At 41.5% G+C, this 27,461-nt stretch overlaps 1 long non-coding RNA gene across 33 annotated transcripts in view; it reads left to right on the forward strand.

Annotated features, from left to right (window-relative positions):
• The window catches only part of LOC144224133 (uncharacterized), a 32,435-nt gene extending 10,431 nt beyond the window's left edge, over positions 1-22,004 (forward strand). For 9 of the 33 annotated variants that reach the window (XR_013332919.1, XR_013332922.1, XR_013332921.1 and 6 more), the window contains 3 exons: positions 18,421-18,490; positions 20,063-20,192; positions 20,455-22,004. This is a non-coding gene — a long non-coding RNA (uncharacterized LOC144224133). Of the gene's footprint in view, positions 1-6,949; positions 7,073-18,420; positions 18,491-20,062; positions 20,193-20,454 lie in introns of all 33 variants that reach the window. The other 24 variants (XR_013332929.1, XR_013332934.1, XR_013332933.1 and 21 more) reach the window with 9 other exon arrangements.
• The last annotated feature ends 5,457 nt before the right edge of the window (positions 22,005-27,461 follow it).

Genomic DNA, 27,461 nt, shown 5'->3' on the forward strand with positions numbered 1-27,461 from the left:
TGTGTTTTCCTTACAGCATTCATTTTATTCTGTTCTGTATTATATTTACTTGTTTACACATATATTTCTTTTTTAAAAAATAGTTTATTGTCAAGTTGGTTTCCATATAACACCTAGTGCTCATCCCCACAAGTGCCCTCCTCCATGTCCATCACCCCCATCCCCTCCATCTCCACCCCCATCAGCCCTCAGTTGTTCTCTCCATTCAAGAGTCTCTCATGGTTGGGGCACCTGGGTGCCTCAGTCAATTAAGAGTCCGACTTGGGCTCAGGTCATGATCTCACGGTTTGTGCGTTCAAGCCCCGCATTGGACTCTATGTTGACAGCTGGGTCAGAGCCTGGAGCCTGTTTCAGATTCTGTATCTCCCTCTCTCTCTGACCCTCCCCTGCTCATGCTGTCTCTCTCTCAGAAATTAAAAAAATAAATAAATAAAATAAAAAATAAGAAAGAGTCTCTCATGGTTTGCCTCCTTCCCTCTCTCACACTATTTTGCCCCCTTTTCTCCCCCATGGTCCTCCATTAAGTTCCTCCTAATCCTCCTATACATGCAAACATATGGTATCTGTCCTTCACTCCCTGACTTATTTTGCTCAGCATAATACCCTCGAGTTCCATCCATGTTGCTACACGTGGCCAGATTTCATTCTTTCTCATTGCCATGTAGTATTCCATTGTATAGATAAACCAGTCTTCTTGATCCATTCGTCCTTTGATGGACACTTAGGCTCTTTCCATGTTTTGGCTATTGTTGAGAGTGCCACTGTGAACATTGGGGTACATGTGCCCCTATGCATCAGCACTCCTGTATCCCTTGGGTAAATTCCTAGCAGTGCTAGTGCTGGGTCATAGAGGAGTTCTATTGTTAATTTTTTGAAGAATCTCCACGCTGTTTTTCAGAGGGGCTGCACCAGTTTCCATTCCTACCAACAGTGTGGATGCCCGTTTCTCCACATCCTCGCCAGCATCTAGACTTCTCTGATTTGCTCATTTTAGCCACACTGACCGGCATGAGGTGGTATCTTAGTGTGGTTTTGATTTGTATTCCCCTGATGAGGAGGGATGCTGAGCATCGTTTCATGTGTCTGTTGGCCATCTGGATGTCCTCTATGGAGAAGTGTGTTCATATCTTCTGCCTACTTCTTCAGTGGATTGTTTGTTTTTCAGGTGTGGAGTTTGGTGAGTTCCTTACAGAGTTTGGACACTCTAGCCCTTTATCACTCCACATGTCTTTTAATTAGAGCATTTAGTCCATTTACGTTCAAACCAATTATTGATAGTTTTGTATTTATTGGCATTGTTACTTTTTTAATGTTTGTTCTTGTAGTTCTTCTCTGTTCCTTTCTTGCTCTCTTGTGTTCTGATGGCTTTTTTCCCCCTTGTGATATATTTGGATTCCTTTCTCTTTATTTTTTGTAGTTGTGTGACAGGTTTTTTTTTTCTTTGTGGTTGTCATTGGTTAATGTATAACATCTTATGCAGAGAGCAGCGTGTATTAAGCTTATGGTTGCTTAAATTTGAACCGTTCTCAAAACGACATTTTTTTCTCACCCCTCTCTCCGCTACTTTTTAGGTATATGGTGTCATACTTTTTTTGTGGATCCCTTGACTCTGTCTCTCAATAATAATTTTTTAAAAAAAAAATTAAAAAAGAACTGTTGGACACTTAACCCACTAAGCCACCCAGGTGTTCTATTGTGTGCATTTAATCTGCACATTGTAACTGAGGTAGGAATAGCTAACATTTCACTATGTAAGTGAAGCAAACTGATGGCTAGAGAAGGTTAAATAATTTTTTCTGAAGTTCTCAACTTGTATAAAGCCTAAGCCAGGATTTCAAGTCAGGCAGTTTGATTCCAAAGCTGGAGATTTTATCTACATTTCTAGAAAAGGAAAGGGAATATGGAGTCTAATTAAGGAAGGATGTATGATGTAGTTTGTGTGTAGAGCATTTGTAGTGGGCTTGGGGTACTATTAAAGATGGATATATGTATATCCGTGACTACATATGTATGTACTTAAGAAATACAAGAGGATGTACATAAGACTAGTTAGAGTTCCACTAGACTGTGTGTGTGTGTGTGTATAGGTGTGGTGAAAATCTAATTAAGAATGTCACGGGGCGCTTGGGTGGCTTAGTCGGTTAAGCNAAAAAAAAAAAAAAAAAAAAAAAAAAAAGAATGTCAGAACCAGGGGTGCCTGGATGGCTCAGTTGGTTAAGCATCCAAGTGTTAAGTGTTTTTTAAAAAATTTATTTATTTATTTTTATTTTTTTATTTTTGAGAGAGAGAGACAGCATGAGCAGGGGAGGGTCAGAGAGCGAGGGAGACACAGAATCCAAAGTCAGGCTCCAGGCTCTGAGCTGTCAGCACAGAGCCCGACGTAGGGCTTGAACCCACGAAACTTAAAATCATGACCTGAGCCAAAGTTGGATGCTCAATGACTGAGCCACCCTGGCGCCCCTAAATTCATTTATATTAAGAGACAGAGAGAGAAACAAAGCATGAGCATGGGAGGGGCAGAGAGAAGGGGAGACACAGAATCTGAAGCAGGCTCCAGGCTCTGAGCTGTCAGCACAGAGCCCAGCACAGGGCTCGAACTCACAACCAGCAAGATCATGGACCTGAGCCACACAGGCACCCCTCAACTGTTTTTTGTTTTTTTTTAAGTTTATTTGAGAGAGAATGCATGAGTGGGGGAGGGGCGGAGAGAGTGAGAATCCCAAGCAGGCTCCCCACTAGCAGCTTGGAGCCAGACTTGGGGCTACTCTTTATTTCAGCTCAGGTCATAATCTCACGGTTGAGATTGAACCCTGTGTCAGCTCCACGATTGGCATGGAGCCTGCTTGAGATGCTCTCTTTCCTTCTGCCCATCCCCAACTTGTGCACATGTATGCGTGCGCTCTCAAAAAAAATGTCAGAACTGTGCTCCTAGAAATCTTGTACTGACTGGCGTTCCAAGAGCAGCTAGTGAGCAAAGGGTGAGGAGGATCTATCCCTCAAGGGACAGACTGAATCCATGAAATAGATAAAAAGCAGCACTTGGGAGTGAAACTGGACTTAATGGCAAAAGAGGATGGACTAGGCTGATGGACTAGGAAAATCAGTTGCAAGGTTTTTGTCATGCAGAGCAGTTCCCTTTGCGACTTACCAGGATGAAAGCCACAGTATCATATGCTTTGAGGAAAATTTCAATTCAGTGTCAGCAAGTAAAGAGAAGGCATGAGTAGGGGTGTCTGGGTGGATCAGTCGGTTACGTGTCTGACTTCAGGTCAGGTCATGATCTCACAGTTCGTGAATTCAAGCCTCTAGTTGGACTCTGTGCTGACAGCTTGGAGCCTGGAGGAGCCTGCTTCAGATTCTGTGTCTCCTCCTCTGCTCCCCTGCTTGCTCACTTTCTCTCTTTCTCTCAAAAATAAATAAACATTAAAAAAAAAAAAAACCTTTAAGACAGGGCAGAGTCCTATACCTTCTGTTATTCCATAGAAGAACAAACTGGCCTCCCTCCTGGACATTCATTGTGGGGTTATGTGGCAGAGGGAGGGATCCTGTCACATATTACACTCTTTTCTAAAACAAGCATGAGAAAAACCTTATTGATGGGGAGACACAAACTGGTTAGGCATCAAGCATCCCAGGCTAGAGTGTCAGCTATTTAGTGGATGTGATGAGCAGATGTATACAGTGGCCCCGATGACCCTTCTCTACTAGTGTTCACACCTTTATGAAATCTCCTCCCTTTGATTGTGGGCTGGATCTAGTGACTTGCTTCTAACTAATAGAATATGGGAAAAATGAAAAGATACCTTCATGAGTAGGTTATAAAAAGTCTGACTTTCATCTTGTAAGGAAACTCTCTCCTTTATTATTGTCTTTGTTGAGGCAAACTCCAGTGTTGGTGAGACACATGTGGTAAAAAGCTGAGAGTGGCTTTTAATAGCCAGTGAGGTTTCAGGACCTTAGTCCAACAATCCTCCAGGTACTGAATCCTGCCAACAAATATGTAAGTAAGTGCATTTGAAAGAAGAATGCTGGTGATATTTTGATTATTTTATTTGATATTCGATTACATTAAATGTATGGATTGCTCAGGGCACCTGGGTGGCTCAGTCGGTTAAGCATCCATCTTTGGCTCAGGTCATAATCTCACGGTTCATGAAGTAGAGCCTTGTGTTGGGCCCTGTGCTGACAGCTCAGAGCCTGTAGCCTGCTCCGGATTCTGTGTCTGTTTCTTTCTGCCCCTCCCTTGTTCACGATCATGATCTCTCTCTCTCTCTCTCTCTCTCTCTCTTTCTTCCCCCCCAAATAAAAATAAATATTAAAAAAATTTTTTTAATGTATAGATTGCTTTGGAAAGTGTAGACATGTTAACAATGTTTGTTCTTCCAATCCATGAGCACAGAATGTTTTTCTGTTTCTTTGTGTCCTCTTCTATTTCTTTCATCAAAGTGTTCTGTAGTTTTCAGCATACAGATCTTTTACCTCTTTGCTTAGGTTTATTCCTTGGTATCTTATGGTTTTGTGCAATTGTAAATGGGATTGATTCCTTGATTTCTCTTTCTGCTGCTTCATTATTGGTGTATAGAAATGAAACTGATTTCCGTATATTGATTTTCTATCCTGCAGCTTTGCTAAATTCATGTGTTAGTTCTAGCAATTTTTTTGGTGGAGTCTCTCAAGATGTCCATGTAGAGTGTCATGTCATCTGTGAAGAGTGAAAGTTTGACTTCTTCCTTGCCCATTTGGATGTATTTTATTTTTTTGTTGTCTGATTGCTGAGGACTTCCAGTATTTTGTTGAGTAACAGTGGTGAAAGTGGACATCTCTGTTGTGTTCCTGACTTTACGGGGGAAACTCAGTTTTTCCTGGCTTTGGACTCTTATTTGTTGGGAGATTTTTGATTACTGATTCAGTCTCTTTACTGGTCATGGATCTGTTCAAGTTTTCTGTTTCTGTTTTGGTAGTTTGTGTGTTTCTAGGAATTTATCCATTTCTTCCAGATTGCCCAATTTGTTGGCATATAATTGCTTGCTTATAATATTTTATTATGTTATTATTGCTTGTATTTCTGCAATGTTGGTTGTGATCTCTCCTCTTTCATTTGTGATTTTATTATTTGAGTTTGTTTTCTTTTTGATACACCTGGCTAGGAGTTTATCAATTATGTTAATTCTTTCAAAAAGCAATGCCTGGTTTCATTGATCTGTTGTAGTGGGTTTATAAATTTTGATGCCATTGATTTCTATTCTAATCTTTATTATTTCTCTTCTGCTGGTTTTGGACTTTATTTGCTGTTCTTTTTCTAGTTCCTATAAGTGTAAGGTTACGTTGTGTATTTGTGACATTTCTTTCTTTAGGAAGGTCTGGATTGCTATATCCCTTGGTCTTAAGACTGCCTTTGCTGCATCCCAAAGGTTTTGGACTCTTGTGTTTTCTATTTTCATTTGTTCCATATACTTTTTAAATTTTCTCTTTAACTTCTTGGTTAACCCATTCATTCTTTAGTAGGATATTTTTTAGCCTCTGAGTATTTGTGGTCTTTCCAAATTTTTTCTTGGGGTTGATTTCAAGTTTCATAGCATTGTGTTCTGAAAGTATGCATAGTATGATCTCCATCTTTTTGTACTCGTTGAGGGCTGATCTGTGATCTCATTCTGGAGAATGTTCCCTGTGCACTCAAGAAGAGAAGAACATGCATTCTGCTGCTCTAGGATGAAATGTTGTAAATATATTTGTTAAGTCTACCTGGTCCAGTGTGTTATTCAAAGCCATTGTTTCCTTGTTGATGTTCTGCTTAGATGATCTGTCCGTTGCTGTAAGTGGGGTGTTGAAGTTCCCTATATCAGTACTGTTATAAGTATTAATAGATAGTAGTATAGATAGTATTATTATCAATGAGTTTCTTTATGTTTGTGATTAGCTGATTTATATATTTGGGTGCTTCCATTTTAGGGCATAAATATTTATAATTGTTAGGTCTTCTTGGTGGATAGTCCTCTTAATTATGACAGAATGCCCTTCTTCATCTTTTGTTACAGTCTTTGTAACAATTTTTGTTTGTTTGTAAATTCTAGTCTGTCTGCTATAAGTATCACTACTCTGGCTTTATTTTGATATTTATTAGCATGCTTTATTTTGATATTTATTAGCATGATAGATGGTTCTCCATCCTCTCACTTTCAATCTGCCAGTGTCTTTAAGCCTAAAATGAGTAATCTTGTAGGTATAATATAGATAGATCTTATTTTTTAAATCCATCCTGATATCCTATGTCTTTTGAATGCAGCATTTACTCCATTTATATTCAAAGTGATTATTGAAATATGAATATAGTGCCATTGTGTTGCCTATAGAGTTAGTGCTTCTGGTGATAATCTCTGGTCCTTTCTAGTCTTTTTTGTTTTGTTTTTTTCCTCAAAATTTTCTTGCAGAGCTGGCTTAGTGGCTATGTTTGCCTGGGAAACTCTATCTCTTCTATTCTGAATGACACCCTTGCTGGATAAATAATTCTTGACTACTGTTTTTCCCATTCAACACGTTGAGTATGTCCTGCCTCTACTTTCTGGCTTGTAAAATTTCTGTGGACAGATCTGCTGCAAACCTGATTTGTCTCCCCTTTTAGGTTTAGGACTTTTTTCCCTTGCTGCTTTCAAGATTCTTTCCTTGTCTGTATTTTGTGAATTTGACTATGATATGCCTTGGTGATGGTCAGTTTGTTGTTTAATATAATAGGAGTTCTCTGTGCTTCTTGGATATTGATGTATGTGTCTTTCCCCAAATTAGGGAAGTTTTTAGCCATAATTTGCTCATGTAAGCCTGCCCTTTTGTTTCATTTTATCTTCTTGGACTATTATGATATGAATGTTAACTCCTCTTTAATAAGTTGCAGAGTTATTTAAGTCTTATGATATTTCTAATCATGATCCTTGGGCTTTGTTTCCCTCCTTTTTAGCTTTATTATTTTTGTTGCGGATGAAATGACACAAAGGACAAGACACACACAAAAGACAGACACAGACACAACTCCGGCCGGAGGAACAATTCTACGCAAGCCCCTCTTGCGGTTTATACCCCGGTAACTGGATACAAACTGAAACCTACAAGATGCGTTCCTTTACCAATTAAGGGCAAGTAGCCAAACACATTTCAAGGACAGGGGGAGCAAAGGGAGAAAGCGACCACAACATGTTTACTAAGAGGCCTGCCCACAATTCCAGCCTTCTCCTTACTTCTAAGGAGGGCATGCATGTTCCCTCGTTTGCGAGCGGACCATTAAACTTGGATATTGTGTGCAGGCCTCCTGGCAGAGCATCCTGTTTGCAGGCATGCTTTGCCCAGGCAGGGAGCCCCATGTGCAGGCACATCCCCGTGTCCCTAACCACGCTTTCCTGTGGTCACTGTTGGGCTCCCACAATTTTTAATAATTTTTTTTATTTCATTTTATTTTTTTTTATGTTTTATTTATTTCTAGGAGAGAGAGAGAGACAGCGTGAGCAGGGGAGGGTCAGAGAGAGAGGGAGTCACAGACTGAAACAGGCTCCAGACTCCGAGCTGGCAGTCAGCACAGAGTCCGACGCGGGGCTCAAACCCACGAACCGCGAGATCATGACCTAAGCGAAAGTCGGACGCTTAACCGACTAAGCCACCCAGGCGCCCCAATAATTTTATTTCTATATCACTGATTCACTGGTCTGCTGCTTCATCTTCACCATCATGGCATCCATTTGAGACTTCATCTTGGTTGTACTGTTTTATTTTGGCTGTACTAAATTTTAGTTCTTTGATCTCTGCACAAGGAATTCTCTGGTGCCTTTATGCTTTTTTCAACCCCAGTTAGTGTTCTTTCTTTTTCCTTTTTAATATTTAAAATCAAGTTAGTTATAGTATTGGTTTCAGTAGTACAGCCCTGTGATTCATCACTTATAACACCCAATGCATATCCCAGCAAGTGCCCTCCTTACGGCCATCACCCTTTTAGCCCATCCCCCTCCCCAATCTGTATCCCCTCCAGCAATCCTCAGTTTGTTCTCTATATTTAAGAGTCTTTTATGGTTTGCCATCCTGTTTTTATCTGATTTTTCCTTCCCTTCCCCTATGTTGTTCTTGTTTGTTTCTTCAATTCCACTTATGATTGAAATCATATGATACTTGTCCTTCTCTGACTGACTGAATTCTTTTGCTTAGCATAATAAACTAGTTACACTACATTGTTGGAAATGTCAAGATTTCATTCTTTTTGACTAGGGAGTGGTATTCCATTGTGTATATTTACCACATCTTTTTTCTTTTTTCTTTTTTTTTTTTATTTATTTCTAGGAGAGAGAGAGAGACAGCATGAGCAGGGGAGGGTCAGAGAGAGAGGGAGACACAGACTCTGAAACAGGCTCCAGGCTCTGAGCTGGCAGTCAGCGCAGAGCCCGACGCGGGGCTCGAACCCACGAACCGCGAGATCATGACCTAAGCGAAAGTCGGACGCTTAACCGACTAAGCCACCCAGGCGTCCCCATACTTCAGCTATTGTTGATAGTGCTGCTGTAAACATTGAGGTGCATTTACCCCTTTGAAACAGCAAACCTATATCCCTTGGGTGGATACCTAGTAGTGCACTTGCTGGGTCGTATTAATTTTTGAGGAACCTTCAGACTCTTTTCCAGAGTGGCTACACCAGTTTGCATTCTCACCAGCAGTGCAAAAGAGATCCTCTTTCTCAGCATCCTTGCCAACATCTGTTGTTGCCTGAGTTGTTAATGTTAGCCATTCTGACAGGTGTGAGGTGGTATCTCATTGTGGTTTTGATTTTTATTTCCCTGACAATGAATGATGTTGAGCATTTTTTCACTTGTCAGTTGGCCATCCTGATGTCTTCTTTGGTGAAGTGTCTATTCATGCTTTTTGCCAATTTCTTCACTGGGTTTTTTTTTGTTTGTTTGTTTGTTTTGATGTTTGATAAGCTCTTATAGATTTTGGACACTAACCCTTTATCTAATATGTCATTTGCAAATATCTTCTCCCATTCTGTCAGTTGCCTTTTAGTTTTGCTGATTGTTTTCCTTTGCTGTGCAGAAGCTTTTTATCTTAATGAGGTCCCAATATTCATTTTTGCTTTTGTTCTCCATGCCTACAGAGACATGTTGAGTAAGAAGTTGCTGCAGCTGAGGTCAAAGAGGTTTTTGCCTGCTTTCTCTAAGATTTTGATAGCTTCCTGTGTTACATTTAGGTCTTTCATCCATTTTGAGTTAATTTTTGTATATGGTGCAAGAAAGTGGTCCATGTTCATTTTTCTGCATCACTTCCCAGTTTTCCCAGCACCATTTGCTGAAGATACTGTCTTTATTCCATTGGGTATTCTTTCCTGCTTTGTCAAAGATTAGTTGGCTATACATTTGTGGGTCCATTTCTGGATTCTCTATTCTGTTCCATTGATCTGAGTGTCTGTTTTGTGCCAGTACCATACTGTTTTGATGATTACAGCTTTGTAATACATTTTGAAGTCCGAGATTGTGATGCCTCCAGCTTCAGTTTTCTTTTTCAAGTTTGCTTTGGCTATTTGGGGTCTTTTGTAGTTCCATACAAATTTTAGGATTGTTATGGGTCTGTGAAGAATGCTGGTGTTATTTTGATAGGGATTGCATTGAATATGTAGATGGCTTTGTAGTATTGACATTTTAACAATATTTGTTCTTCCAACCCAGGAGCATGGAATATGTTTCCTTTTTTTGTGTGTCCTCTTCAATTTCTTTCATAAGCTTTCTATAGTTTTCAGTGTATAGATTTTCCTCTTCTTTGGTTAGATTTATTCCTAGAAATTTTACAGTTTTGGGTGCAGTTGTAAATGGAATCAATTCCATTGATTTCTCTTTCTGTTGGTTCATTATTGATGTATAGGAATGCAACTGATTTCTGTGTATTGATTTTGTATCCTGCGACTTCGCTGTATTCATGGATCAGTTCTAGAAGTTTTTGGTGGAATCTTTTGTGTTTTCCGTATAGAGTATCATGTCATCTGTGAAGAGTGAAAGTTTGACCTCCTCCTGGCCCATTTGGATGCTTTTATTTCTTTGTGTTGTCGGATTGTAGAGGCTAAGACTTCCAATACTATGTTGAATAACAGTGGCAAGAGTGGACATCCCTGTCTTGTTCCTGACTTTAGAGGGAAAGCTCTATTTTTCCCCACTGAGGATGATACTAGCATTGGGTCTTTCATATATGGCTTTTATGATCTCGAGGTATACTTCTATCCCTACTTTCTTGAGGTTTTTTTTTTTTAATCAAGGAAGGATGCTGCATTTTGTCATATGCTTTCTTTGCATCATTTGAGAGGATCATGTGGTTCTTGTCTTTTCTTTTATTAATGTGATATATCACATTGATTGTTTTGTGGATCAAACTAGCCCTGCATCCCAGGTAGAAATCCCATTGTGTTGGTGAATAATAATTTTAATGTATTGTGGATCCGGTTGACTAATATCTTGTTGGGAATTTTTGTATCCATGTTCATCAGGGAAATTGCTCTGTAGTTCTACTTTTTAGTGGGATCTCTGTCTGGTTTTGGAATCAAGGTAATGCAGACTTCATAGAATGAGTTTTCTCATTCAATGGAAGTTTTCCTTCCATTTCTATTTTTTTGGAACAGCTCCAAAAGAATTGGTGTTAACTCTTTTTTTTTTTTATGTCTTTTTAAACATTTATTTATTTATGAGATACAGAGAGAGACAGAGCATGAACAGGGGAGGGGCAGAGTGACACACACAGAATCTGAAGCATGCTCCGGGCTCTAGGCTATCAGCACAGACATGGGAATTGAACCCATGAATTGTGAGATCATGAGCTGAGCTGAAGTCAGATGCTCAACTGCCTGAGCCACCCAGGTGCCCCAACTCTTCTTTAAATGTTAGAATTCCCCCTGGAAAGCCATCTGGCCCTGGACTCCTGTTTTTTGGGGAGATTTTTTTTTTTATTACTAATTCGATTTCTTTGCGATCATGGGTGTGTTCACATTTCCTATTTCTTCCTGTTTCATTTTTGGTAGTTTATCTGTTTCTAGAAGTTTGTCCATTTCTTCCAGATTGCCCATTTTTTTGGTGTATAGTTGCTCGTAGTATCCTCTTATTATTTGTATTTCTGCTGTGTTGTTAGTGATCTCCCTTCTTTCATTATTGATTTTATTTATTAGGGATCTTTCTTTCTTAAATTTTTTTTTAACGTTTATTCATTTTTGAGACACAGAGACACAGCATGAGTGGGGGAGGAGCAGAGAGAGGGAAACACAGAATCAGAAGCAGGCTCCAGGCTCTGAGCTGTCAGCACAGAGCCCGATGCCGGGCTCGAACTCATGAACCACAGATCATGACCTGAGCTGAAGTCGGACACCTAACCAACTGAGCCACCCAGGCGTCCCTCTCCCTCCGTCCCTTCCTTTCTTTTCTTTTCTTTTGTCCCTCCCTCCCTTCCTTCCTTCTGTTTATCAATTTTGTTAATTCTTTCAAAAAACCAGCTCCTGGTTTCATTGATCTGTTCTACTGTTGTTTTTGTGTTTTTTTTGTTGTTGTTGTTTCAATAGTATTGATTTCTGCTCTAATCTGTATTATTTCCTGTCTTCTCCTGGTTTGGGGTTTTATTTGCTGTTTTTTTCCCAGCTCTTTAAGGTATAAGATTAGGTTGTGTATCTGAGACCTTTCTTCCTTCTTTAGGAAGGCCTTGATTGCTATATATTTCCTTCTTATGATTGCCTTTGCTGGGTCCCATAGGTTTTAGGCTGTGGGTGTTGTCATTTTCATTAGCTTCCATGTACTTTTTAATTTCCTCTTTAACTTCTTGGTTAGCCCATTTATTCTTTAGTAGGATGTTCTTTAGTCGCCAAGTATTTGTTATCTTTCTACATTTTTTCTTGTGGTTGATTTCAAGTTTCATAGCACTGTGGCCTGAAAATATGTGTGGTATGATCTCGATCTTTTTGTACTTGTTGAGTGCTAATTTATGTCCCAGTATGTGATTTATTCTGGAGAATGTTCCATGTACACTGGAGAAGAATGTGTATTTTGCTGCTCTAGGATGAAATGTTGTAAATATATTTAAGTCCACCAGGTCTAGTGTGTCATTCAAAGTCACTGTTTCCTTGTTGATTTTCTGTTAAGATGATCTGTCCAATGCTGTAAGTGGGGTATTGAAGTTTCCTACTATTATGGTATTATCATCAATGAGTTTCTTTTTGTTTGTGATTAATTGATTTATATATTTGGGTGCCTTCATGTTTGTAGCATAAATATTTACATTTGCTATATCTTCTTGGTAGATAGGCCTCTTAGTTATTGTATAATGCCCTTCATCTCTTATTACAGTCTTTATTTTAAAACCTACGTTGTCTCATATAAGTTCTGCTACTCTAGCTTTCTTTTGGCAACCATTAGCACAATGGATAGTTTTCCATCTCTTGACTTTCAATCTGAAGGTGTTTTAGGTCTAAAGTGAGTCTCTTGTAGACAACATATAGATGGATGTTGTTATCTTTTCCATTTTGTTACCCTATGTCTTTTGATTGGAGCATTTAATCCATTGATGTTTAGTATGAGTTTTGAAAGATAGGAATTTATTGCCATTATGTTGCCTATAGAGTTGCATTTTCTGGTGGTGGTCTCTAGTTCTTTCTAGTATCTGTTGCTTTTGGTCTTTTTTTTTTTTTTTTTTTTTTTTTTTTTTTTTTTTCTGTCTTTTCTTCCCTCAGAGAGTCCCACTTAAAATTTCTTGCAGGGCTGGTTTAGTGGTCACGAACTCCTTTAATTTTTGTCTAGGAAAGTTTTTATCTCTTTCTATTTTGAATGACAGCCTTGCTGAATAAAGAGTTCTTGGCTGCATATTTTTCCAGTTCAGCACATTGTGTATATCCTGCCACTCCTTTCTGGCCTTGCCAAATTTCTGTGTCTAGGTCTGCTGCAAACCTGATCTGTCTTCCCTTGTAGGTTAAGGACTTTTTTTCCCCCTTGTTGCTTTCATGATTCTTTCCTTACCTGAGTATTTTGTGAATTTGACTGTGATATGCCTTGTTGATGGCCGGTTTTTGTTGAATCTAATGGGAATCCTGTGCTTCCTGGGTTTTGATGTCCATATCTTTTCCCAAGTTAGGAAAGTTTTCTGCTATGATTTGCTCACATAAGCCTTCTACCCCTTTTTCTCTCCATCTTCTGGGACTCCTAAAATTCTCATGTTCCTTTTTAATTAGTCACTGAGTTTTCTAATTCTTAAATCCTGTTCTTTTGCCTAAGTTTCCTTTTTTTTTTCTGCTTCATTGTTCTTCATAAGTTTGTCCTCTATATTTTGATTCGCTGCTCTGTTTCAAACCGTCCTTGCTGCTGTGGCATCCATTTGAGATTGCAGCTCAGTTACAGCATTTTTTATTTCATCCTGAATAGCTTCTTTTTTTTTTATCTCCACAGAAAGGGATTCTAATCTATTTTCTACACCAGCTAATATTCTTATTATTGTGATTCTAAATTGTGGTTCAGACATCTTGCTTATATCTGTGTTGATTAAGTCCCTGGCTGTCATTTCTTCCTGTTCTTTCTTTTGGGGTTAATTCTTTTGTTTCATCATTTTGAAGGAAGAAAAGGAATTAATAAGATAAAAAAATTAAAATTAAAAAATTAAAAGCACAAAAAAAAATTAAAAGCACAAAAAAATCAAAGGATGTTAGATTCAAGGTGTGTTTTGGTCTGGTTGTTGAAAGTAGCTTGATAGGTTAGAGGAAAAAAGGGAAAGATAAAAACAATTTTGAAAATTTGAAAAATGAATACACGAAAATAGAATAAAATGAAATGATGGAAGTAAAATTGAATTTTAAAAATTTACATAAAAGTAAAAAAACAGAATTTTTCTCCTTCTGTATTTAAGAAAAAGAAGGGCCACCTGGGTGGCTTAGTCGGTTAAGCGTCCGACTTTCGCTTAGGTCATGATCTCGCGGTTCGTGGGTTCGAGCCCCGCGTTGGGCTCTGTGCTGACTGCCAGCTCAGAGCCTGGAACCTGTTTCAGTCTGTGACTCTCTCTCTCTCTGACCCTCCCCTGCTCACGCTGTCTCTCTGTCCCCTAGAAATAAATTTTTAAAAAAAAACATTAAAAGAAAAAGATATTGAATAGATGGACCAGCGAAGAGACTGAAATATGTTTGAAATTGCAATTGACTTCTCCTAGAAGTCAAACTATGAAGTACTTCATAGTCTGTAAAGTAAGTATGTGGAGATAATTGTGTACCTGAAGAGTGAGGTTGGCCCAGTTGGGCAGGATTTAGTGTATGGGCTCTGTTCTCCTCTAGATGGTGCTGCTTAGCTTACTGGGGTGGATTGTTGTAGAGCCTGTAGGCCTGTATGCGCATGCACGGGAGGAGTGAAAATGGTGTCACACAGCTATCCAGTCTCTCCTATCAGAATTCTGTGCTCTCCCTGACCAGCAGTTGAGCACCCCTCTTCATCTCCATGACCAAGCCGTCAGGCTGCCAGATGACACCTCCCTCCTGAGTTTTATTTTAGATGCAGCTGTGTTTCCCAATCCCTCACTTTGCGTCTTTGACCTGTCCTGACCCTCTGGGGGAGGGTCTCACCGAGCAATGGCCAGGTGCCTGCCTGCCCCCAGGAACGTTCGGGGACTGTGCTGCTGCTGATCCCCAGAGACTGTGGTTGGGTGCCAGTCTGCCCCAGGAAAAGTTCACATGATCGTGTAGCAGCAATGTTTCAGGAATTACAGTAAATCACAACACACATCTGGCACTAGGCTTCCTCCTTCACATTCTTGTTCCAGCACCAGCAAATGTGGTATTCTCCAGGGTCGGCTTGGACCCTTACCTGTGGGGTGGCCCCACTGCTTCTACAAAATATCCTCCCAGAAGGGGAACCATCTCTCCTAATGTTGCCTGAGGATCCCTCAGACCTTGCTCTCTACTCCTGGGGATTTGCTGTTCCCACCAGAGTACCTCCAGGTATTGAGCTGCTGAGTTTCAGATTCTGCATTCCCCCTGTTTATAGAGTCTTAATGGAATTTTTTTTAATGTTTTATTTATTTCTAGGAGAGAGAGAGACAGCGTGAGCAGGGGAGGGTCAGAGAGAGAGGGACTCACAGACTGAAACAGGCTCCAGGTTCCGAGCTGGCAGTCAGCACAGAGCCCGACGTGGGGCCCGAACCCACGAACCGCAAGATCATGACCTAAGCGAAAGTCGGACGCTTAACCGACTAAGCCACCCAGGCGCCCCGAGTCTTAATGGAATTTAAACTCTCTCCTTTCTCTTTTCTTCCTTTTTTCTTCTGTCTCTTTTGTACTCTTTCTTTTCTCTGTAGCTGCTTTTAGTGTGGGGGTGGGGGAGATGCTTTTCCATAATCTCTCTCCATCTCTGTCTCTCTGCAAGCAAAAACAGCTCCCTGCCCTCCGTGGCTTCCCTCTCCCCAAGTTCACCTCTTCACGCTGCACACCTGCCAATTTCTGTAGTTCAAGTTGTGCAGATGATTGTGCTAATCCTCAAATCAGTTTTCTAGGTGTGCAAGATGGTTTAGTGTTGATCTGGCTGCATTTCAAAGATGAGATGGTGGTGCCTTCCTCCTCAGTTTTATCTCAAATGGGCCTGTGTTTCAAAACCACACACTTCAGAGATACCTCCTACCCCCCACCTTTGGCTGGGACATGCGCTGATTCTCTGGAGGAGGGTCTCACCGGGCAATGGCCAGGTACCAACTAGTCCCAGAAAATGTTCTCATGATTTTGCAATAACGGAGGCTCAGAGTTCTTGATAAATCACAATACACAGATGGCACACAGCAGGTTTTGCTGCACTTAGCTGGCATCTTTGTCCCAATATCAGTGAATGTTGCAACTCTCTGGGATCTGCTTGGGCTTTTGCCTGTTGGAAGGCCATATCGCTTCTACCAAATGCATTCCCAACCAGGGGAACCTCTTCCCCCTGTATGACACAGGGGACTGTCAGACCTCACTGCTTGCTCCCAGGGATTCCCTCTGTTTCCTTGCTGGGCACCACCAAACTTCAGACTCTGCACTCCACTGTTTATAGAAACTGGCAATGTTGAAACCCTTTCGTTTTTCCTCATCAGTGATTTTGAGAAACAGATTTCTTGTCCAGTCCCCTGTGAGTGTTTTCACTTTTTTTTCCCCTCTTTTTCTCCAGCTACTTTCAGGGGCAATATTTTTCTTGCATGATCCCAATATACTGCACTCTGTACTACTTTTTCTCTCTATCCTCTCTCTGAAAACAGCTCCCTACCCTCAGCAGCACCGTGGCTTTTCTCTCCCCCAGTTCACCTCCACACCAGGATGATTTATTGCTTAGATATATGTTTTCTAGATCTTTCTCTTACTATGGTAGATACATGGTTTGTAACTGGCAGAACTGTAATAGAGACTGCAGTGATACGCACTACTTAGAATCGTGTTAAAGCCCTTGTTTCCATGTAAAATGGCCTGCTTAATTGCACAGTAGATAATAACTAACTTCTTTTTTTTTTTTTTTTTTTTTCTTGAAAGAGAACACATGTGTGCACACGCAGTTTGGGGAAGAGAGAAAGATAATTTTTTAAGTTTATTTATTTTTGAGTGGGGGGAGGGGCAGAAAGGGAGAGAGGATCCCAAGCAGGTTCCATGCTGATAGCATGGAGCCTGATGTGGGGCTTGATCCCATGAACTGTGAGATCATAACCTGAGCTGAAATCAAGAGTTGGATGCTCAACCAACTGAGCCACCCAGGCTCCCTGGAGAGAGAGAATCTTAAGTAGGCTCCATGCTCAGCCAAAGCCTGATGTGGGACTTGGTTGATTTCAGGACCATGAGGTCATCACCTATACCAAAATCAAGAGCTGAGCACTTAACTGACTGAGTCACCCAGGCATCCAGATAATACTAACATTTGATTGTCCTTTTTCAATGCTTGTTCCTTTTATCAACATTGTAAATGTTATTGTAGGAATTTTTACTATTTCATTTTTTTTTTTAATGTTTTATTTATTTCTAGGAGAGAGAGAGAGACAGCGTTAGCAGGGGAGGGTCAGAGAGAGAGGGAGTCACAGACTCAAACAGGCTCCAGGCTCTGAGCTGGCAGTCAGCACAGAGCCCGACGCGGGGCCCGAACCCACGAACCACGAGATCATGACCTAAGCGAAAGTCGGACGCTTAACCGACTAAGCCACCCAGGCGCCCTATGGAATTCTTACTATTTCAAAGACTTCACTGTGTGATGCTAATTTATAGCATTTTTCAAGCCTTTTTTCTTTTTTCTTTTCTTTTATTAATTAATTAATTTTTAATGTTTGTTTATTTTTTGAGAGGGAGAGAGACACAAAGTGTGAGTGGGGAAAGGGCAGAGAGAGAAGGAGACACAGAATCCAAAGCAGGCTCCAGGCTCTGAGCTGGCAGCACAGAGCCTGATGTGGACTCAGACCCACACCCCATGAGATAATGATCTGAGCTAAAGTCAGACACTTAACCAACTGAGCAACCAAGGCACCCCCAAATCTTTTTTTAGTATTGTTAATGATTTTCATTGAATTTTGAGCACTGACAGAATGTGCTTAACACTTTAAACTTTCACACAGCTTTTGACCATGATTTGTATCTAGTATCGTTGGTAGAAAATGAACAAACATTTTAGAGTGTCTCCAGACCAGTAGGGAATACCTGAGAAGTAATCAAATACAGGAATGTAAGATATGTAGTCTGGGAAGAATGGGGCCCAGGTGCTGAGGACAGCCCCCCAACCCTGAATCCCCTGGGCAGTGCATGTCACACATTCTTCTTATGCCCACCCTGGGTGAAACTACTCAAAGGAGACCACAGGGCTCTGAGTTTGTGGAAGTTTTTTTGTGTTTTTGTTTCTTTTTTTTTCTCTTTCCTGCTTGAGATATGGTAGCTGTCAATATTTACCTAGAAATATTGAGTTATAAGCTTGATTAGAGGGTGGAGAGTCTTTGAAAAAGGCTCTTACTTTGGAGGAAAATGTCAGAATGGGTTCCCACCCCCTTGTTGTGGGCCCTGGCCTTGCCTCTACCTTGCCTTCTACCCCCAGATAGGGAACAATCCCTGCCTGACTCTGGTAGGAAGCCAAACCATGAGGAGTTATGGCATCTTGGTCTTTGGAATACATACTAGTTTTCCTCATTCCGATCTAGAACATTCTAACCCCAGGGTTCATTTGAAATTTCTGCTCCTGTTAATTCTGAAGGAAATATGGAGACATCCTTCTGTGCAACAAAACCTGGTGTGTGTGTGTGTGTGTGTGTGTGTGTGTTCATCTCCTGGCTGGTGGGAGGGCAGCTAGAAGATGGTGGGAGGTTGGAGACCTGCTGGACCCCCAGAGCCCCAGTACCAGGTGGGTAATGCACATGGTTGTTTTGTATTCCTGGATCTCGATCTAACTTCGTATCTCCTACTCCTTCATTTAGGAGGGTTCCAAAGCAGGCGTGGATGAGATCCAGAAAGTACCAGAGCACCTGGGAAGTAGGTCTCTTTCTGGTGAGACAAAAATCCCCATGTCCTTCTCCCTCAAGATCCTAAATATTTTAAAAAGATGAAGTGGGAATGAGCCCAGCCCTGATTGAATTGGTAAATGTGAAGGGAGTGTGGTGTGTGTGTGTGTGTGTGTGTGTGTGTGTGTGTGTGTGTGTGTGTGTCTGTGTGTGTGTGTCTGTCTNTATGTGTCTGTCTGTGTGTCTGTCTGAATGGGTTCACAATCCCGTAGAAATGTGTATGGATATTTGTGTGTAGAGGTTTGTATAGATGTGTGTAAGTGAGCATATATAGCATGTATGGGTGTTTGTATATGTGTACTTGTGCATGTTTGAGCATTGCTCTGAGAATTCTTCATTCTTGCCTCCACCCTGGCCATTTCATGGTTGCCTTACCCCTACCCTATGGGATATAAGTGGGAGAACAGCTTTCCATCTGCAGCAAGTGAGAGGAGCTCAGAGTGATAAGTGATGGGGAGAACTGGTACTTGTCATAGTAGGAAGAAGAAAACAGGAGCTAAATTGGTGGGACTCTTTCCTGAGTTTTACTTAATAAAAGTGTCTTGGGGCACCTGGATGGCTTAGTCGGTTAAGCGTCCGACTTTCGCTTAGGTCATGATCTCGCGGTTCGTGGGTTCGAGCCCCACGTCGGGCTCTGTGCTGACTGCCAGCTCAGAGCCTGGAGCCAATTTCAGAGTCTGTGTCTCCCTCTCTCTCTGACCCTCCCCTGCTCACGCTGTCTCTCTCTCTCTCCTAGAAATAAAAAAATAAAAAAAGTGTCAGACACTGATTTAAGAGATGTACATGAATTGAATAATTTAAAACTTCCTGGGGTGCCTGGGTGACTTAGTTGGTTAAGCGTCCGACTTTCGCTTAGGTCATGATCTCGCGGTTCGTGGGTTCGAGCCCCGCGTCGGGCTCTGTGCTGACTGCCGGCTCAGAGCCTGGAGCCTGTTTCGGTCTGTGACTCCCTCTCTCTCTGACCCTCCCCTGCTCACGCTGTCTCTCTCTCTCTGTCTCCTAGAAATAAACAAACATTTAAAAAACAAAACAAAAAAACAAAAAAAAAAACTTCCTAATAGCCCTATGAGATAGGGAAAGTTATCAATCCCATCTTACAGGCAAGGAAAGTGAGGGCACTCAGAGGTTGAGTTAGCTGAGCCATGATTCTAACAAAATGGTCACGCTGCTGAGCCCAAGTACCCACTGTAAGGTTTTGTTGTTTTGTTTTGTTTTGTTGGCTTTTGCACACTGTCCACCCACCTCATTAAGGGTCACCTTGACAACCTCATTCTGTGGTTCTGACAACGTCTCCTTCTCTACCACTGAGTCTTATGGGAGTATGTGTTTTTCACTGTCCCTTATTGATAAGTCCATGGGGTTTAAAGTGACAGGAGTGTTGGTTCTACATTGGCTGATGGAGTGTGTTTGCTGGAGGTGGTGGGATGGAGGGTCACATCTAGGCTGTAGGGAATCAATGGTGTCTGCATCTGGGCTGTGAGGTGTACTCTCCACAGTGTTGAGGGGGGAAGAGCAGCCATGAGGGGGCAGAGTTTCTTCATTACTGTTTTATTCACAGATCAAAAGCACAGCTCTGTTTGGGCTTGAGAGACACTGGGGTGACCTCTCATGTCCTTCGAATTCCTGTTGCCACTGACTTCTCCTCTTCCAGCTGATTTCCTGGTGATACCTGCTCTCCAAGGTGAAAGGTGAGGCAAAGTCTAGCTTCATCCCTGCTCATGGCACTTCCTCCCACAATGCCTACTACTCCCTCCTGGGGCCTCCTCAGTGGGGTGAGAGGAAAGAACTTGACATTCATGTTGTAAAGAGAAAGGATATCTGTCTTCAAGAAAGGGAAGAGCTGCCTTAGGAGGAGAACTGAGTTATTCTTTGTGGGCTGGTGGGTTGGGGCTCAGTGTCTTGCTGGATGTAGGCAGGAGGTTGACCTCAGTTTCTGTCTTTCCAACACAGCTGCTTGCCTCTGCAAAGTTTGCAAGTTGAGAAGACAGTAGAGAGTCAGCTGGCAAGATGGAAGTCATGATCCAACCAACATCACCGCTGCCACATTTTATTGGTTAGAAGATAATTCCAGGTCTTGCCCACACTCATTGGGAGGAGATTCCACAAGGCCATGTGGACCAGAAGATGGAGACCATTAGGCCTTATTATAATCTGTATGGGGATGTTCCAGGTGACAGATGGCAGGAATGGAGGGTAGCACAGTCTCTGAACTGGTTGTGTTCATACACAGGCTGCACAGTCGCTGACCAAGATGATTATAACTCTGGGTTCCATGTTGGACAAGATGATCTACAGAGCTGAGCTGTGTTATCAAAGCAGGGTCCTAGATACAAGATTCACACTGTGATTTGGAAAGCCCTGTCTCCACTTTGTTGAACCTGAGAGGTCATCTTCTCTGATCATTTCCCCCTTTACTTTTCAGACCTTCTAAACTCTAGAAAAGTACCATCACTAAACTGAACTGTTTGGTTTTGTTTTGTTTTGTTTTTCTTTCCTGTGTCATGCCAGAGAAATCCCGGTCTCCCACTATTTCTTCCACCCTGCCTCATATGGATCCCACAAAGCCACTTCTTGTGATTCCACTTTGTTGGTTTCCTTCCCTTCATCCAGGTTATTTCTTAGTGATTTTCTTTTGTATTTGTGAGTTAGTTTCATTAAGAAATAAGTATTCTCTAACTAAACCTTTCCACTAATTTTTGGACCAAATGGGCAAAGATTCTTTCCAGATGTCAGCTCTGTCCCACACAGGGATGAGACACAGTAGTAGGGTTCCTGGAAGGTCAGAGATTGGCACAGAAGCTCATCAGCAGGAGACATTTCGGTCACAAAGGTATGTAGCTGCATCATCTTTATGTCCCTAGTATGTGCCACAACACCTGGTCCAGGAGGCACTCAATAAGCTTCTGTCTGGAGGCTGTTTCCCCAAAACTCATTATACCAGTTGCATTTACTTAGTTATTCACCTCACTGTGAATTCCTTCATGTTTCTCTCACTGAGGCCTACCAGACTTCCAGACATCTACTGCCTAATATGCTGAATACATGCCTGCTAAAAGTGGGACTATCTTTGGTAATTCAGAGTTTATTTCATTTGATACATGCACAACGTTTGAAAACCTTACGTAACATAAAAGAGTATATAGAGTGAACAGTAAATTCCCTCCTCTGTGCCATCCATAATTATTCTTTCTCCCTAGACATAATGGTTGTTACCAGTCTCCATGGCTACATAGAGAGAGACTCCATTTTAGCAGGTGGTATTTTACCACATATTCCATCTACATCTTTTCTCAATTAGCAATATATTCTGAGACTGCCTCACTGTTAACATACAAATCTGTTTGAAGATTTGATACTGATATTAAGATACTGATAATGACAATTCTGTCACTTGTGATTTTTTTAAAAAATTAAGTAAAGCAGAAATCCTTATTCCATAGTGCTGGAATTTCATGGGAGTACAAGGTCACTCAGATTAAAAATAGAATTCATTCACCTTCCTCCTATGAGGTGACTTTTGTCTGTGTGACTATTTTCTGGCCATTATGGTGAAACAGAATGAGGTAGTAGGTGTTGCCTTTAAATGAGGGAAACATCCTCTTTCTGCCTTCCCTGCCCTGCTCACAGACCATGGACATGGTCTTAGGTGCCCTGGCTTATGCTAATAAGGACAGCTCACCACTGTGAGCTGGGTTTGTGCAGCATACAACTGACCTAATACATACAGAGGGAGGAGGACTTCCAGGAGTGGGTGGCCATGGTGGTCTGTTCTGCAGATGAGCAGAGAGATATATACAGGGTGCACCATTGTGGGCTCCCTGGTATAGTTCTGGGCTGGAAGAAGGAAGAGCTGGGCCCCAGGGACAGTACAGGGAGACTGGAAACTGTTCTCATTTTGTAGCTATGAGGCTGCCCTGGGGGCATGTTTGGTGCACCAGGTATGACATTTGAGAGCCTTTATTTCTTCCCTTCCTTTTCTGTCCTGTTAGAGTTCCCCTGTTCATTCCAGCCAGGATTGCAATCACTGCTGGTGACCTTTCCTCCTCTTCATCCTGTCTGATGGCAGTACCAGTGGAGGTTGACACTAGAGAAGAAACCCCTCAGATGGAAAAGGAACACAGGGTCATTTATCTTTGGGTTCCATCAGATACATATTTATCCAGCCTGGCTTGGTCAGCTCATCTTGAGACAATTGATTCTAGGTCCCTCATATCTTGTGTCCTGGTGATCCCAGATATACCTCTCATGACTTCACCCTATTCTGTTTGTTACCAGCAAGTCACTATGTCCAGCTTAAGTTCTCAAAGTGGGTATCACATAGGGGCATAAATACCAGAAGATGGGGAACATTGGAGTCATCTTAGAGCCTGCCTACAGCAGGGGTGACTTTGGGAACCACCTAAATGCATGGCTTCTCACAGAGCTGTGGCTAGATATGCAGAGACTAATATAAATTAAGAGTACACGTTAAAGATTGTTGGTGATCACTCCCCAGGAATCCAGATCAAAATCATGATGCCAAATGTTGTTGCAGTTGGACATGCCATGAGACTCCACCATCAACCCTGACTCAGGATGTAATGACAGAGAAGCTAGGAGAGTGCTGCATGTATTTGGCACAGGCAGTGTGAGTGGCAGTCATGCCATCCACCCGTCAGGAGCAGCAGTGATAGGAGTCCTGGCCTCAAGGTTGAGTGGTGTGAATAGTAGCATCACCAGGGGCCACTGATTCTTATTTGAGCCTTGACCTAGGGTGGGATTGTGGATCCTGTTCCTGGCTATGTGGCCTCAGGCCTGTTCTGTGTCTTTCTCTGAAATAAAATGAGACCCAGAACTCTTTCTACGTATGCACGCGCACACACACCTACACACACACTCACAATTTATATGTTTAATATACTTATTTTAAAATGTTTTAATATTTATGTTCTATATAATTTATATATTTATAGTTTTTAAGATATGTATGTATCTATAGATAGATGTTTCCCTATAAATATATACTTTTAATATAAACAACTTGGAATCTGTTCAAAACAAGGAGCAAGAGATCCATGAGGGAATACTTTCAGAGAGCAGGATTCAGAATATTTTTTGTTTTATTGAGAAATAATTGACATATAAGTATACAACCTGTTAATTTGATTCATTTATATACTATAAAATGGTTACCACTATAGAGTTTATTAACACCTGCATCATATCACATACTTTTTTTTTGTGGTGAGAACATTTAAGGTCTACTCTTTTATTTTTTTTTATTTTATTTTTTTTTTATATTTCCTTTTTTTTTTTTTTTTAATAGTTTAAGGTCTACTCTTTTAACAATGAGAGTTTTTCTTTGTTGAGCTGATAACCACTTCCAAAATCTTCCACCTTGCTTTTACCCCATGGGAGAGAAAAGGTGTGGATGTAAGACCCCTTCCCACAATGAGTGCTCTCATGAATGACTTTAGTGCTTCCCTATCTGGTGGAGCCCTAGGATAACTCGTGGATTTGTTACAAAATATTCAGGCCTCTCTCCAGACCTACCATCTTAGAATGCTAGGTGTGGGCCCAGAAATCACTTACTTAATAAGTGCTACGGGAGAGGCTGATGCATAACCATGTGGGAATTCTGCTTTATATGCTTGCTGTTCAGTGTGTGACCTAAAAACCAGCAGCAGCACCAACCTTATTATAAACCCAGAATTTCACACTCTGCTCCAGACTGTATCTTCCTAAGTCTAGGAAATTCCTGTGTACACTAAAAGTTGGGCCTCCCTGGTCTGTGTGCCCTAGACAACCAGAACTGTTCACGATGTGTGTGTGTGCTCTGATCAGCTTGTTTAGTGCTGAGGAGTCCATAGTTTCGTCCTGTTTTTTTCTTTCTTTTCTATGTCCATTGCTTCCTTGGTGACCTAATCTATGCTGAAGGCTCTAAATATCATTTATATGGTATCATCTCCCACATCTATTTCTTCAACCTAGATATTTATCCTACCCTATACTCAATATCCAACTGCCAACCTCACTTGCATTTCTATTAGATATCTCAGATTTGACATTCCTAAATTGGGTACTTGTGCTGCTGCTTCCCCAGATGTCCTACTTTGAAACTGTTTCCACAGAAGGCACTCCACATTTCTACTTGAAGTCTGAAATATTGGATGCCTTCTTGATTCCTCCTTTCCACAACCCAGAATTAATCCATTAGGAAATGATGCAAAGTCCATTTTTAAATATATCCAGAATCCAATCACTTCTATTATTTTCCCTCCTCACACTCCATACATACAGCCAACATCTCCCTCCTGAAATACTACACTGGTTATGTACAGTTTCCCGTACTGATTCCTTGCCCTTCACCTCTTGATTCTGCAGAGCAGCAAACAGATGCTTCTAAGGAGAGGTTGTACCAGGTGATCATCTATTAAAAACTATTTGGTAACACCACATCTCAAAGAAAAGTCAAAACCCTTCTAATCCTAAGGTCTAGATATTGGGCTTCATTTTAATTGTTCTCTGCTCCAGACACAGCAGCCGGCTCACCATTTCTTGAACACAAGACTTGCTCTTGCCCTAGTGTATGTGCACTGGAGATTTCCCTGTCTGGAAAGAACTTGCCCCAGATGTCCTTTTAACAATTCCTTCATGTCCTTTAAATCTCTGAAAGGTCACCTCAGTGAGACTCACAGTTACCACTGTAGTAAAGTAGCCACCTTTCCTGTCCTGCACAGACGTCCTCTGGGTCACCTTACTCAAAGCACTTCCCAACTTGTAACACACACACACTTTCCTTACTTACTAGCACATAGTCTGACCTTTACTACCAGTACATATGCCCTATATGGTAGGCAAATTTTGCCTGTTTTTAGTTCAATACGGTGTCCTAGGTGATAAAATAGTGTCACTCTTGGATAAATGATCAGCATAGAGCATCTGTCTCTTCCAGAGGAGCCTCAGGCCACAGCTGTTCATGGCAGCCACCATTTTTCTCACCAGTGCTGGTCTCCCTGGTACACCCCACCTCTATCTCTACACCCACACCATCCCTCCTTCACAACACAGGTAACAGTTAACAGTTCTCCCTTCAGAAAAGGTGCACCGAGGTTTATGGGTCATATAATTGCAGACATGTGAATTCAGATTAAATACTGCTTTCTCCCTCTAGGAATTAGTGTTGGAGCCAGGACTAGGAGCTCTAGAGCTAAAGGTGGGGTGGGGGAGAAAGCAGGTGAGCAGAGAAGACACAAACTAACTGAAATTTATTTATTTCAAAAAATTTCAACAATGTTTCAGTTCAGTTTTATTTTCACTTCTTAAAAATGATGTTTATCTTTTTTATTTATTTTTATTTTTTAAATTTTTTATTTATTTCTAGGAGAGAGAGAGACAGCGTGAGCAGGGGAGGGTCAGAGTGAGAGGGAGATACAGACTCTGAAATTGGCTCCAGGCTCCGAGCTGGCAGTCAGCACAGAGCCCGACGTGGGGCTCGAACCCACGAACCGCGAGATCATGACCTAAGCGAAAGTCGGACGCTTAACCGACTAAGCCACCCAGGCGCCCCAATCTTTTTTAAAATATAATTTATATTCAAGTTAGCTAACATCCAGTGTATACAGTGTGATCTTGGCTTTGGAGTAGAGTCCCATGATTCATTGCTTACATACAATACCCATTGTTCATCCCAACAAGTGCCCTCCTCAATCCCTATCACCCATTTTCCCCTACCCCCAGCCCCTATCAGCCATCAGTTTGTTCTCTGTATTTAAGAGTCTCATGGTTTGCCTCCTTCTTTGCTTAAAGCTTTTTTCCCCCCTTCCCTCCCCTCATGGTCTTCTGTTAAGCTTCTCAAATTCTACATATGGGTGAAAACATGATATCTTTCTCTGACTGACGTATCTCACTTAGCATAATACTTTTCAGTCCCATCCATGTTGTTGCAAATGGCAAGATTTCATTCTTTCTCATCGCTAGTAGTATTCCTGTGGTGTGTGTGTGTGTGTGTGTGTGTGTGTGTTGATTCATTTGTTCATCAGTTGATGGACATTTGGGCTCTTTCCATAATTTGGCTTTTGTTAATAGCACTGCTCTAAATATGGGGTACATGTGCCCCTATGATCCATCGTTCCTCTATCCTTTGGATAAATTCCTAGTAGTGCTCTTGGTGAGATTAGGGTAATTCTGTTTTTGATTTTTTTTAAAAAAAAATTTTAACAATTATTTTTGAGATGCTGAGAGAGAGCACAAGTGGAGGAGGAACAGAGAGAGAGAGAGAAGGAGACAAAGAATTCCGAAGTATGCTCCAGGCTCCGAGCTCACAACACAGTGCACCACATGGGGCTCGAACTCACGAACCGTGAGATCATGATCCGAGCCGAGGTCGGACACGCAACCATCTGAGCCACCCAGGTGCCCCTATTTTTGATTTTATGAGGAACCTCAATAATGTTTTCCAGAACAACTGCACCAGTTTGCATTCCCACCAACATTGCAAGAGGTTTACTGTTTCTCCACATCCTCGCCAACATTGACTGTTTCCTGAGTTGTTAATTTTTTTGTTTGTTTCTTTATTTATCTAAAAGTTTATTGTCAAGTTGGTTTCCATATAACACCCAGTGCTCATCCCCGCAAGTGCCCTCCTCCGTGCCCATCACCCCCCTTCGCCACCACCCCCCCATCTGCACTGTTCTCGCCATTCAAGATCTCATGGTTTCTCTCCCTCCCTCTCTGCAACTATTTCTCCCCTTCTTCTCCCCCATGGTCCTCCATTAAGTTCCTCCTAATCCTCCTATACGTGCAAACATATGGTATCTGTCCTCTGCCTGACTTATTTCACTCAGCGTAACACCCTCGAGTTCCATCCATGTTGCTACACATGGCCAGATTTCATTCTTTCTCATTGCCATGTAGCATTCCATTGTATAGATTAATCAAGCTTCTTGATCCATTTGTCCGTTGATGGACATTTAGGC

Source organism: Crocuta crocuta, unplaced genomic scaffold (assembly GCF_008692635.1).
Source record: "Crocuta crocuta isolate KB4526 unplaced genomic scaffold, BGI_CrCroc_1.0 scaffold242, whole genome shotgun sequence".
In the NCBI taxonomy this organism is placed as follows: Eukaryota; Metazoa; Chordata; class Mammalia; order Carnivora; family Hyaenidae; genus Crocuta; species Crocuta crocuta.